Source organism: Hetaerina americana, unplaced genomic scaffold (assembly GCF_022747635.1).
Source record: "Hetaerina americana unplaced genomic scaffold, ioHetAmer1.1.p SCAF_1, whole genome shotgun sequence".
NCBI lineage: Eukaryota > Metazoa > Arthropoda > Insecta > Odonata > Calopterygidae > Hetaerina > Hetaerina americana.
The window spans coordinates 59,081,192-59,094,998 of record NW_027286069.1 but is presented as its reverse complement, the minus strand read 5'-3'; the positions used below and the strand labels follow the sequence as shown (position 1 = coordinate 59,094,998).

Genomic DNA, 13,807 nt, shown 5'->3' with positions numbered 1-13,807 from the left:
TATCGAATGACTTGTGAAATTTACTCCATATTTTCTAAAATAAGCCTTTTCACCAAAAGCTGTACAGATGTTCAGGACAAAAATTTCCTTTTCTTAATAACATCATCATCAAGTGCTTATTCGCATAAAACCTCAAGAATTTCTCTTCTGTCGCGATTCCTTTATGATATGGTGGAGACATTCGGTCTTCTTCAAAGCTTAGCACAACTTTTCAAATGGTCGTCATTCGATTTCGTGATACGGCCGGGCTTCGCCTTACTAAGAAGAGAGATCCAACCGAAGAGAAGTCGTCCAATTTCAGAGATCCTGATGAAATCACATGGTAAGGGATAGGGAAGATAGCTATAACAACCAATACATAATAGCCAGAAAATCTAAAAACATTCATATTAAGCCCTCGGATGAGGTCGTTGATGCATAGAACACGGGAAAAAATGCTATTTCATCTTGCGAAATAAAAAAATATTCCTCATTTAAATTTCCTTTACCGAAATATCCCAATCAAATGTGATCGGAAATGTGGATGTGGCGATTACCTACTTCAAATCTTTAACAGATAGGTGAACTACTTCAAATGGGGATCGGGTTGATGCGGTAGCTTGTGCACGAGTACCAACCCGCGAGAGCATATCCCGAGAATCTGGCTTCAAATCCCGGAATTTTTCCGAGGTATCCCGATCCCTATTGTCCCGTGTCAAGAGCACTTCAAGAGGGCTATACCGTCTGACGGTTGGGGTGTGTAACTGTGGACCCCTCGACATCTTTCTTTAAGTTTGGGCTAATATCGACAGCTGATCTCTGTCCACCCTCCACCAAAATTAGAATAGCATTAGGTAAATGTGATGAAAAGGTTAAAGGGAAATATTATATTTCGCTAGTTAGGCCTAATATAGAATATGCTGCTAGTAGATGGGATATTCATGAAGTTGGATTGATTGCAGAATTGGATCGCGTACAGCGTAGAAGAGTCAGAATTGTAAAACGTTGTTTTGATAAACTGAGTAGCGTATCAAAATTATTAGAGGAGCTAGACTATTCATTTACGGAGCGAAGGTTTAATTACAGATGAAGTCTCCTGCATAAATTGGAAGGATGTCTCTTTAGAAATGATGCTGAAAATATATTATTACCCCCATCGTACTACGGTAGGCGAGATCACGCCAATAAAATCAGAGAGATTAAGTATAGAATAGATAAGATTTAAGATGTCATTTTTCCCACGAACGACAAGGGATCAGAATAACAATGTCCAACCGCGCCAGGGGTAAAAATATTGGGGTCAAAATTAGTCTGGTGTGTAATCACCCCCTGCCACACACCCTATCGTTGGCTCGCAAGGTACTAGAAATACTAATCCCTGCCTCTACCTACTCACCCACCCATTCCTAATGGCACAAATGACTTCAGCTGTTGGTCGTCTCCCACAATAACCACAACTACTAATACCAATCATTAGTTCAGGAAATTGGAGACCGGGAGGTATTGGTGTTGACCGAGTGAGCTGAATTAACAAAGCCGAATGAAGAAACGCACATGCTTTATTTCTTTCAACCATTATTTAATTGCGAAAGCACGAAAAAAAGTTTTCCTTACGCTTAGTGAACATGTTATTCCAATATAATATGTTGCATTTCACTAACATGGCTTAAAATGAAGAAAATTGTACGAGGTAAATGTAAGGAGGATATTCTCAAATAAAACTAGGGATGGTCAAACTTAACCGTGAGAATTTTACTACTTATTCTCGAAGGATATTATATAGAAAATATACACAACAATGCCACAATCAATATTTATTGCCGACCATGGTTTCGTCGCTGCGTGGCATCTTAGGGGGCTGATGATGCCACACGAGTGGCGAAACTATGGTTGGCAATGAATATTGATTGTGGCACTGCTGTGTCTCTTTTGTATATAATGGAGAAATTCCACTGAGTAACGGCGGTAAGTGTCACACGCTAGAAAGATAACAGAAGACGGAAGTAGCATTAAATAAATAGTAAATACAATACAACAATTCAACAAAATATTTCTGAATACTGTTAATTGAATGTTGCGTTTAAGAAGAAAAAACAACCAATGTAAGAATCTAGCTTGGAAATCACGATAAGTTTCACAAGAAGCGATGTATGAAACTTGCCTTTCTTCTGGGAGACGCGGAAAGAGCCCCAGCATAGAAAAAATAAAGGAGAAATTGACATGCATCAACATACACGTTAAGGAACAGGTTGCCAATGAAGTTTCTCATGGACATTACTCGGAGAATGGAAATGCAATGTCTGAAGCAACTCTTAAGACACCTAAATCCCAGTACTGAAGATAGTTCACTCACGCCCGTCGTGTCAGAAATACTACTGCAACATCTTTGGCGAGAGCTATTTGCCGTGGATCGAACCAAGCCCTTAGGTGTTAATTGAGTTACTAAATCGAAAATTCAAACTAAAACGAGTTTTCTTGTGGCACCAAGGGAATCACGTTATTGCATTACAATTTCAATTTATGTGGGACATCAAAACATTTGGCCGCCGAGATAAAATAAGAGAGAGACCTTCACATACAGATTTCACAATGATTCTTCCCTCACACGACACGCAATCGCAACCAAATCGAACCAAGTGCCCGCATTTATTGACTTAAAGACTAAACATTCATTAATTTTTACGCACCAATTACTGCATTGTGTATACAGGCATGTAAACGCACAAGTGTTTTAGTGTATTAGCTAAGATATATTCCAAAGCAATCATGAATTTACATTTCAGCATGTATGGTTGGTGCTCCACCACTTTGCCCGCCATAGGCCCTCGTAGCAGCTTGCGGGACATTATGTAGATGCAGATGAAAGCAATCGCCGGGCTACATTAATGGAAACTGCTCTCCCGATTTATTTACGCAAGTAAGAATATTTGAGGTAAAATGGGGAACGAAGACGTATTTAAGTATTAAATACACACTTCAATCGCTCGCATGGATTTATTTGGGGTACCGCAATGAATTAAACGCACTCACCCATCAGTAACGTAATCCATGCTGTAGCCATTCACTTAGTCCAGCTGTTTCATATGGCGATGGATGAAAGAAACGTCTCGACGCCAAGCCACTGACGATTGCGTGTGGACAAACACGAGCATGGCGCCCACGCTACATTCTCTCGCGCCGTTTCCCAAAAACACGACATTTCAACATACCATTAAATCGCAGGAGGTGCTTGTATATAAGGGCGCTTGAGAACTTTTAAATAGCAAAATATACCACCCTAAATTAATATAATTTGATACATCACTTTCAAACAAGCAAATTGTAACTGGTCATCAGTTACCTTCACGAGCTGAAAAAGCAGACACCGAGTCCGCCTACTCGCAAACGTGACGACGAGACAATTTCCCACCTATATCTTTCAAAATCACGTTATTTTGTTCCGAAAGCTATTTACGAACAGTGACTTGAGTGCTCTTCAGTGTTAATACATTATGCAATGGGGTAATTACATCTTAAAGACTAGCTTTCAGACAGAAGACTAAGGATAATTTGCCTAATGGCACGAACTATACCTCTCCCGAAATATAACAGTCGAAAATGACGTTAAATAAAAATTAAATAAACACGCAAGTCGTACATAATGAATCCATTCGGCACGGAGTAAAGAAGAAAAGTCTCAATCTTAAACTGGACTAATCCGGACACGAAACACTTGTTCCAAACACTAACAGTTCGACACCCGTAAAACAACTCCGTGTGCGTCAGTATGTCCTGTAATACTAATTTGTCGAATCAGTGTGATGTCAGAATACGTAGTCTCAGCGGTTACCAGGCGATGATTTATCCAGAACCGCCATCGGTGGCGGAAAGAATATTAATATTCTAATTTATTCTATTCCCCTATTTATTAATTTCTTAAGCGATTACCTTCGGACCTAAACGATGAAATGGATGGCAATATGCATGCATAAAATGTTCCTTAAATAAACCAAACATGGTGATGACTGGAATAACCCGATACTCTTTTCCCTGCCAGATATCCTAATTTGTATCGCGATGAAACTAGAAAATTTACCGTGGTTGAGAATCAAATTTTATAAGAGAGCTAAAATGAGCCAGACCTGAAATTATGAATTACTCCAGCAAGATTACTTTTCACTTAGATTTATTCTCCACTAGCTCCCATTCAAGTCTGAATCTATACTACAAAATCATACCTGTCAGTCGCCCGTACCACTTATAGTGCAGGAAATGCGGTCGCCACACCTCTAACCGGTAGGTAGGTAGGAAGGGGAAGAGGGAAGGGAAGGCAAATGAGATGAGAAATGAAAGTTGAAAAAAGATACGCAAAGGGAATCAATGCGTGAAAAATATGACAGGAAAATGACATAATCCATCAGAAGAAGGGTGTGGTTGACGAGCGGATCTCGCATACCCTGAAACGCCAAGTATAGGGAACGCTGATAAGTTGCAAAATACTAATTCAGATTTCGCAAGTGAAGATTTCACTGCATTGAAGCCTTAGGCAATTTGGGACGGAAAGAAGTTTAACCAGTATGCAAAAAAGATACCCATGGCAAACACCATGCACTTTTGAGTTTTCATGAAGTTTTTCTGTGCATATGAAGGATTGAAATAAAAAAATATTACGGAGAAGAAATAACACAATTAATTGAATATTCGCATGGCCCAATAGATTGCTACGCGCCTCTATTTCCGTTAAGAATATTTAGCGATTCAAGTAAAAGCCTCCGCTTTTGTGTCAACTATATCACGAAATTTCTTTTCAGTATTTATATAATTCCTCTTTTCGGATTCCATAATTTATTTTATAGGCAACCTTTCTGTAAAGTGTGACAATGATGTTGAAATTTCATCTTACACCCGCTTGGAACTGAATCGGCACTGAGCTTAATAGGAACTGACTAGGGGGCAAATTATTAGTACACCACCTTAAAAAATAACCACATTTTGAAATTGGAATCCTATTCACATTTTAGTCTACACAAAAATAGGCGCAGGCTGCAATAGCGATTTATTTGGTATTAGATATCTATATTCGCCAAATTTTCCTGATACAAATTCCATCAACATACCTTAGGACATTAAAAATAAGATGTTGAGGCATTAATAAAATGGTAGGAAAGAAAAACAGATGCATTTATTAGGCAAATCCGAAACGAAGTGGTATTGAATTTTCACTTTTACAAGTGAAAATTAACAAGGTATGTTTTCTACAAGATTATGTACCTTCAAAATTTTCTAGAAGCGTAGATTATCTCAATCCGTGTATTTGGCTGTGTTCTATTCGATGTTTACGCAAAACACAGCAGTTAAGAAGTTTGCAATGGTTTTCGAGCGTCGGGAGACGGAACAAGAGAGACCCAGCATGCAGTTGTTGGTTCTTTGGCACCTCAGAGGAAACTGAGAAAAAAGTATGCATTTCAAGGAGCCATGGAGGGGTCCCTCCCCGAGTCGAAATTGATCTCGATGAGTGAATCTCATAGCAAGTTACAAAACAGAAAACCATGAATCACCCGGATGAAATACACGCAAGTTCCATTGAGTTTGGCTTCGTTTCCCATTCCCGGATTTGTCCCATTGATTTGGAACACAATGCCCTCCGATTCAGTCAGAGGTCGTCCTCGATTTACGATTCCACACGAACAATTCAATGGGAAGAGGACTTTGGAGCTCTCGCTTCGATGAAGTCGGAAGAGATATCACGGTTGAGGTTCATCCCTCAGGCTACTAGGATTGAAACCGTTCAGTTAAGAAAAATATTCGTCATGTTCACATCACTAATAAAAAGTGCAAGTAGTAGAATAATCTGTGCACATTCACCTTTCAATGATGGTTTCAATGACCAATGGATATCCCCAAGGTTTAATTGGCAGACGAAGTCTGCCCGCTTTAATTGAACCTTCCTTAACCACAGCCCACCTCCGGGGTATTTTTACGGAGAATAGTGCTTAAGGCTGTCTTGGATAAATGAACACGAGTCTACACCGCACCAGAGGGAATTGTGAAAGAGTACCCGCGAGTGCTGCGAATTTGAAAGAGGGACAAATCCCACGATGAAGAAAACACGAAGGAATTGGAAAACCAACAGTTAATCATTTTACTGTATTGCAAATCTCATGTGGTCGCTTATCCGCATCAAAGACCAAGTTACGCACTATTCAGGTACCTTCCAAACTAATTTTGCTTGATTTTCCATTAGGCACCGTCGACTTGAGAACATCAGACGCTTAATATGGCTTGTATGACTGAAAACTTTGAACGACCGAAACCCTTACATGTGAATTAAAAAAAAAACAAGAATAAAAAATTGCATCGACCTCCACGCGATGGAAATTGAGGTGGGGTAGTTGCCATATGAGTGGTGACGTAATGGGTGCGGGAAATCGGCGGGAAAGTAGACGGCTGGGTGGGCCCATGTCAGCAGTCACTGCACTCATTCCAATATTGAGCGGGCGAGCGTAAAGGCAAACCCACGAGCCGCACCCGACTACCACGACGGCACCATGCGGAGTGGGTACAGGATCGATTCCACGCATCCACTCTCTCCCACTCGCGATGACCCGATACGAAATCGGAGAAGACATTTTGAAGATGAAGAGTGGCCAGGGAGATTTTACCCAGTGTGGCAGGATATCATACGACCCGGGATAATGAATTTTCTACTCAAATGAAGAATTCATTCAGTGGAGTCGATGCAGAGACTAAAATAACAGTGGGAGTTTAGTACATGAAACTAAGTCAAACGCATCATCATAGAATTCCACCGATTGATGGTAGTTTTTGGATGATGCCTAAGAACTATTACGTATTCCGTATCGAATGGGCTTCCTCGGGGTTAAGGGGTTATGTGGTAGAAGAAACCCTATAGTCTCGATCTCTCCCCAAAATAAAGACGACTATCTACGAGGGTCATCCGGAAAGTAGTACCCGTTCGTGCCGCATGAAGTGCTGACGACGCGAGTAGCCGCTGGACGAGGTCAGATAGCTTCAGTGGCTTGTCTGCCTTCTCTGAGCCAAGTTGCGTGACGCTAGCATTGCCTGTGTTGTTTCTGTGATTGTTTACAATGTTTAAAAAAATTGAGAACGCCGCCAGTTGTGAAGTGAGGGCAGTGATTAAATTCCTCAATGCAAGAAACGTTCGCCCATGTGATATTCATCGCCAATTAAAGGAGGTGTATGGAGACAATGTAATGGACGAGTCGTCTGTTCGGCGGTGGTGTCGCAACTTCAACATGGGGAGGGGGAACACACACGACGATGAGCGTTCGGAGAGACCGTCTGTCATTACAGACCAACTGGTGAGCTCAGTTGACGAATTCGTGAGGAACGATCGGCGCGTCACAATTGATGACATCTGTGAGCATTTTCCCAATGTTTCTCGAACAATTGTTCATGAAATTGTTAAACACCATCTGCATTATGCAAAAATTTGTGCAAGATGGGTCCCTCGCGTATCTCAATGAGCTGGCGGCGAAGGACTATGCAGCAGGAATACAGAAACTTGTCACACGTTATGACAAATGCCTTAATTTGCTTGGAGATTATGTTGAGAAGTAGTTTAAAGTATCCTCTTTCAAATAAAATTTTTTATGTTTGTTAATATTTACTTTTGTGTCTTTATTTCACGAACGGGTACTACTTTCCGGATGACCCTCGTATCTATCTACCCTCTGACCTGATTCAGTTTACCATTAACTATTTCATTCCTCAGTTTTCACATGTCTCTGCCTGCCTCCATGCCGACCACAGCTCTCAGCATCCCGCTACTCACCTTCCCAGTACATCTTCAACCCGGGTTTTCAGTAATACTTGAATTCCACTTAGCAACCTCCCCTCTTCTCCTAACCAGAAGTAAGTCACATTATTCGTCCCTTTTATCCAACTTATTCCCTCCATGCTAGAGTCATAATTATAAGTAGAAATCTATTTGCCCAGAATAACTTCCCCGATAAAAAACATGGAAGTATTTGCATAGCAAGTTGTTAATAATAAATCGTCAAATTCATCGGAGAGGAATTCAGAGCCATTCTGTTAATTTATCCGTAAACTGAATTACATAGTACCCTGAGAGGTCAGGATTGAAATACACCAGACAAGGCCGGGCCCGCATTAGGGAGCGCCCCTCGCACGGATCTATTTGGAGAAAGTAGGGGAGTAGTCCGATGTCCTTGATTCACGGTGAACCGCATTCAAGGAGCATTATTAGGTGGCAATAACTCTTCTTTATACACATAAATGACCAAAAGTTATGAAACTTCTACGCCCCCCTCCCCCTGAATGAAGGACAATGAGACACCAAGTGTTATTTCCGTAAAACAGACACCGCACCTATAAACAGAATCACTCGAAGAAACTGACGCAATGGCAACATCCAAGGGACGAGGAAAGAAAATATCTCGTATCCACTTGGAGTGCTGCCCAAAAAATAACTGCACAATTTAATTGGGATTTTCACTTCATAATTTCAACTGTCTAGGCCATACCAAGGTGTTGTGTTCCATTTCATAAGAACAAATCCGAAGCCAAGAAATGAAATAAAAATATTCGTTCGTAGTATCGGTAATCCAAACCCAAAAAACTCATGACTCCAGGAGCACACAATCCTCAAAATTGGTACGCAGAATACATACTGAAAGATAGGATTAGTAATTAGGTCTTTAAGGATACGCGTGCAAGCTCCTTTGACGGCACTTAGGGTCCCATAGTGGTGTCCTAAGACGGATGACGGAAGATTTCACCTTTGGAAATAGGAAATAATCTGCTGGTGCCAGGTCGGAACTGTAAGGGGGAGAGCTCGGTCTGACTCGGACACACGACTCTGCTTTCGGTCGTCCGTCAAGATCTTCGAGACGAATTTAGCACAGACCGCTAATTTATTTGCCATATCGCCAATTACGAATTGACAAATTTTCAGTGATACTGGTGTGCACTGTCATCTTATCAATGCCAATACGATCTGCAATTACGCGCAAACTTAACCGACGGTCTGAATTCAGCACTTAACGCACACATTAACTCACCGCCACTGACTCCGGAAAATGAATGAAAATTAAACATTTAATAAATATTAAACAATAGTGGCGACAATATGTACACACCGCTGTCTTGCTCCGCGTAAGGGATTGACTAACTCAATTTCGTCTTCTTTAACTCTCATACTTGCCATCTGATTCCAGTATAGATGTACAATATCATTCTCTGTTATCTATCGTCAGTACCAACAACTTTCAGAATCTCTAACATTCTGTATTAGATCCCATCAAGCGCCTCTCTATTGCCCACCAAACAGGCATGAACTTGCGGGTTCACATCTCTGCACATGTAGAATAGGCACACTTAATAACACCTTTCTCGCTGCGGCTTAATAACTGTTCCTCTGTCCAAATTGGGTGGATACCATTTGTTGTTTACAAGTTTTATGAATCCTTATCTGTATGACTTATGAATTTGAATGTTTCCGGCATATGGCTCATAAGGCTTACTGTTCTAGGATCCACTGCTGCTGGATATTACGCAAAATGATTAAGAGCTGCTAAGTGGTGACCAGTCTACTTGACTGAGCAACTAGTGTTTTGGCGTCCTGTGTCTGCCTTACGTGAAAACACGAGCTCATTAAGTGATAAAATATGATATAGTAGCCTGTTTTTCTACATGCGTTTTGAATAGAAGCCGGCGACATCTAAAAGTTTTCCTCTCGTGTACGAAGAATTATGAACAGTAAATTTAAATCAAATTTCAAGTTTCGTATGCTACGCCATGATTCCATGCTAAGTCCATATCAGTTGAACAAATACAGAATTCCTCCTCTGAAGTAGAGTATTTTTCATATTAGCTGTGTTCAGCCTCCAAAAAATGCTTTGTTAGATAATGAATAATAATTCTCTTATCTAAGCATTTTTATTTTTCAATTTGAATAATTAAGTGCAGTGGCAACCTTAAGATTAAAAGAATCTTGAAAAATAGATCAACTATTTTTACACGCCCTACTACGCAACAATATACCGACAATAACTGATATTAACAATGCGAAATGAAAGTATTTCCTTTAATAGCAGAAACATATTTGGTAAATCGATCAAGTTTCGAGACTAAATGGTCAAAACAACGTCTTTAGCCACAGCGCTCATGCAATCTTCACTCCAAGTCATTCAAGTGACCTCGCAATTCGCTTGCTGCGAAAATAATTATGAAATACATCAGATAGTTCAAGGAAGTTTCCTGCTTCAAATCCAATTTGACTCTGGACCTAATCTAAACTCTTGAATGATGAGTGACCTTCCGCCTACCATAACCTTTGGATAATCATAAGTGACACAGGAAAAGGCAGGGCATCTACTTTGGTAATACGCATCAAATTTTTTTTGCATATTCGTATGCAAAAAAAATTTGATGCGTATTACCAATGGGAAATGTACACTTGGAGTTCCCCTCCAAGTGTACATTTCCCACGGTCAATTATGGTACCTTTGATCCGCATGAAGTAAAGACAAAAAATAACATTTTTAAGACAGTGACAGGTTCAATTCTGACTAATATATATAATTTAAAAAATAATTAATAATAATAACTGCACCACTGTAGACCAACTGCATTGACCCATCATCAAGCACGACCTTAAACGACCGGTCAAACGACGGTCTCGGTAAATGTAGGTCGTGACCGCCCTCCCCCCTGCATCTTCAAAATTCCAAAGAACTATTGATACTAGCTTTCTCTTAATTTTCACTCCGCCAATGTCATTTTTCTTTTGTGTGCTGTTGACTGCGATAAGTGCGTAAAGTTAACCTGTGCTCCATTGATAGAATAATACATTCAAAAGATGGTGCAACGAGTCCAACAGCGATGGCATTGTCAAAATAGATCTGTCAGTTTCACATCAAAAAAGTTCGTGATGTGGCATTTTCCGGGGAGACAGAGTAATCATATTCACAATGACAGTGTTTTAAGTTTATTGGGAAATAATAAAAGCAAAAATATTAGCACAAACGTACCCTTAAAACTGATCAATAAAATGTATTATAAAGATATTTTTGCCTACTGTGAAGTTGCTAAGTTTCCAGTGTTGCTTCCTCATTTTAACCCTTCTGTACCTTTGTGACGAGAGAGTCTGTGGCTTTATGCAGGGTAGGTTTATTTAATCGGAAACTACCAAGTGGCCGTTGAAGTTGAACCTTTCATGAGCTGGGAAGTATTAATACTATTTCAACACACGAAAATGGCATTCGGCCTACTAGCCGTCTTATTCTATGTGCATGGATAGGTTCATGTAATATCACCGAGTGGCACCAAATATTAAAATTCTATCGCAAGAGATATAACTCATTTTAAATCATAATGCATCCTCATACTTTCGGAAAAGGGCAAAAATTATACTTATCTAGCTTACAGGTCTTACAAAGTTCGACCTTTTTACAATCGTCTTAATTCGAAATCGGAGCATGTGTTTTTCGAAATTTTAATAAACCGATGTAATTGAGCTGAAAAAACTAACTGAAGGCGTATTGTGATTTTAAAGAAATATAACGTGAGGGATGAATAGAGTAGGAACCAATTAAATAGTCGAATTTTTAATTCGTAAAAAATCAATGTTATGCTGCAGTTACACAAGTAAATTGTCGCGAAGTATATGTAGAGCATGATGCGAAGTGACGCGCAGGTAGGCTTTTATAAACCGCCTGCCATAGGAATTACAATCGTCGCCTGGTTTTGTGGGAGGCCAAGAAAGAGAATGCATGCATACACAGAGAGAAATGTTTCCTAGCCTTTGAGCTTTCTCTTATAATACACTCAACCTACCAAAGATTTAAAACACACCATGATGAGGTGAACTGGTTTGCTTAGCAAGGAATAAGAGCAGAGCTAACGTGTCGTACGTACAACTATTTGTGCCAGTGGTAAACATTGCTACTCGACTACTATTCTATTTGCGAAGGGAGTGAACACTGGTGGCCAAAATCAAGTTTTATCTGCCATTGTGGGTGAATTCAGCGAGTTATTATTGGTGGAAACTGTTATTACACTCACGTGGCGTCAAAATTACATCATTAGGTAAGTTTTGACGAAATGTGAACATAGCACCCTATTTACGCGGAAATTTTAATTGGTGCATGTGATTGCCATATCGTTATACAGTTAATGTAATGAGAGACTCCGGGTCTGCATTTAACAAGCAGCTGTCGAATAAGATGTAAAAAAGGCAGTGTCTTAAGAAAATCGTTAATTTAAATACAGAAATAAACAATGTATTTCACAAGTAAGCCAAAGCAGACAGTTGTATGGAATTACTATATGCATGGCAATAACAGGTAAACTTGGAAGTAAATGGGCGTTTTGTATTGAAGAACATCCAAGATGCCCAATTGTCAAGGGGTTTAGAGAAACTGAAGATAGGAGGAGGATTAACCTAATACTAGTAACTGAAGTTGCATGCTTTTTAATGTTATTGATAAATCATTCTTACAGCAGAGTTTTTGGTATATTTTGATGTATATTTGCTGTGAAAATTAAAGTCGAGAATTCGCGGTTCTTAAATTGATCCACTAGATAAAATATGCCAAAAACACGCAATGCCAAATACTCAGCACGTCGCTTGGATCAAGTAAAACAGTTGATGGGCAATACTATAAACCTTATTACTTCTATTTTGTCATTTTGGCTCTGGATAAATATCTCCTCCGCTAGTCAAATAAAAGTCCTTTCACGAGTTATGAATTGGAAATATCGTCTCTCTTGATTACTGGACATAAATAAGACATTTAACATAATCATTTCACCTTGAAAATTCGTTGACTACTGCCCTACATTCTTTCCAACCTGAAGTTAACCTCCCGAATCGCTTAACGACCCCTGCCTATCAAAGCATCCTGATTTATTTGACCTACGTATGTCTCCTGACCTTCATCGTTGGGCTTTCTAATGTCTTCCTAATTAAATCATTATTTCCCAAAGTATGCCAAATCCATATGGCTGCTCTTTAAGTAACCGAATTCCATAGTCTTCTTACTCTCTATCCTCTTCTGCACACTGTTTTGTATTCCTAATTTCATCTACAGTTTTTACCGTCCGCCCCCGAAACAGGTTAGAAAATACCCTATTTCCACAAGTCTGCTTTTATAGGGGTTTGTCTCTCTGGTCCATATACTACCATGCTCCACACAAAGGCTTTCAACTAATGGTGACTTGTCTGCAGACATATTCGTTGACCACGCAGCTGCCTCTCCGGGGTACGAGGGTTGCTTTTTATATTTTCAGCCTAATAATGAAAAGGCAGTCTTTTATTGTTTAATTTTAATGGCTTTATTGTTTTCCGAAGTATCCTCCATGATAATCAATAACTTGCACGCTCTAGAAGCAATTTTCGTTACCCTTTTTCCACTCCGATTGAGCTACCACCAAAACATGGTTTTTAAATGCATCAACGGCTCCTTCAGGCGCCGTAAAACGTTGGTCACGAAATTTTTTCTTGATAAACGGGTATAAAAAGAAATCATTTGGTGCTGAAGCAGGGCTGTACGGAGGATGGCCCATCAATTCTACGTCTTGGCCCGTCAAATAGGTAGTTGTTTCAGCCGATCTTTGAGAGGCATTGCCATGATGAAGAATGATCCTTCGTTGATGCTTCTTTTTCCGTTTTTCACCAAGCACTTCTGGCAAACAAATGCTCGTGTACCATGCAGAATTCACAGTTCTACGTTGCTCTAACACCAGGGTTGCCACATGTCCAGTTATTCCAAAAAAACAAGCGATAATTTGCTTCGATGTGCTTTGGGCACGAATCAATTTCGTCGGATTTGGCTCGTCTTGG

The 13,807-nt window shown here is 39.9% G+C and overlaps 1 protein-coding gene across 3 annotated transcripts in view; it reads right to left on the bottom strand.

The window, feature by feature from the left end:
- The window catches only part of LOC139692087 (zinc transporter ZIP6-like), a 76,150-nt gene that overhangs the window by 42,062 nt on the left and 20,281 nt on the right, over positions 1–13,807 (bottom strand). The window contains exon 1 of one of the 3 annotated variants that reach the window (XM_071590137.1): positions 3,010–3,026. The exons of the other annotated variants lie outside the window; for them this stretch is intronic. The gene's annotated coding sequence lies outside the window, so the exon portion shown is untranslated. Of the gene's footprint in view, positions 1–3,009; positions 3,027–13,807 lie in introns of those variants that run through there. 3 annotated transcript variants of the gene reach the window in all.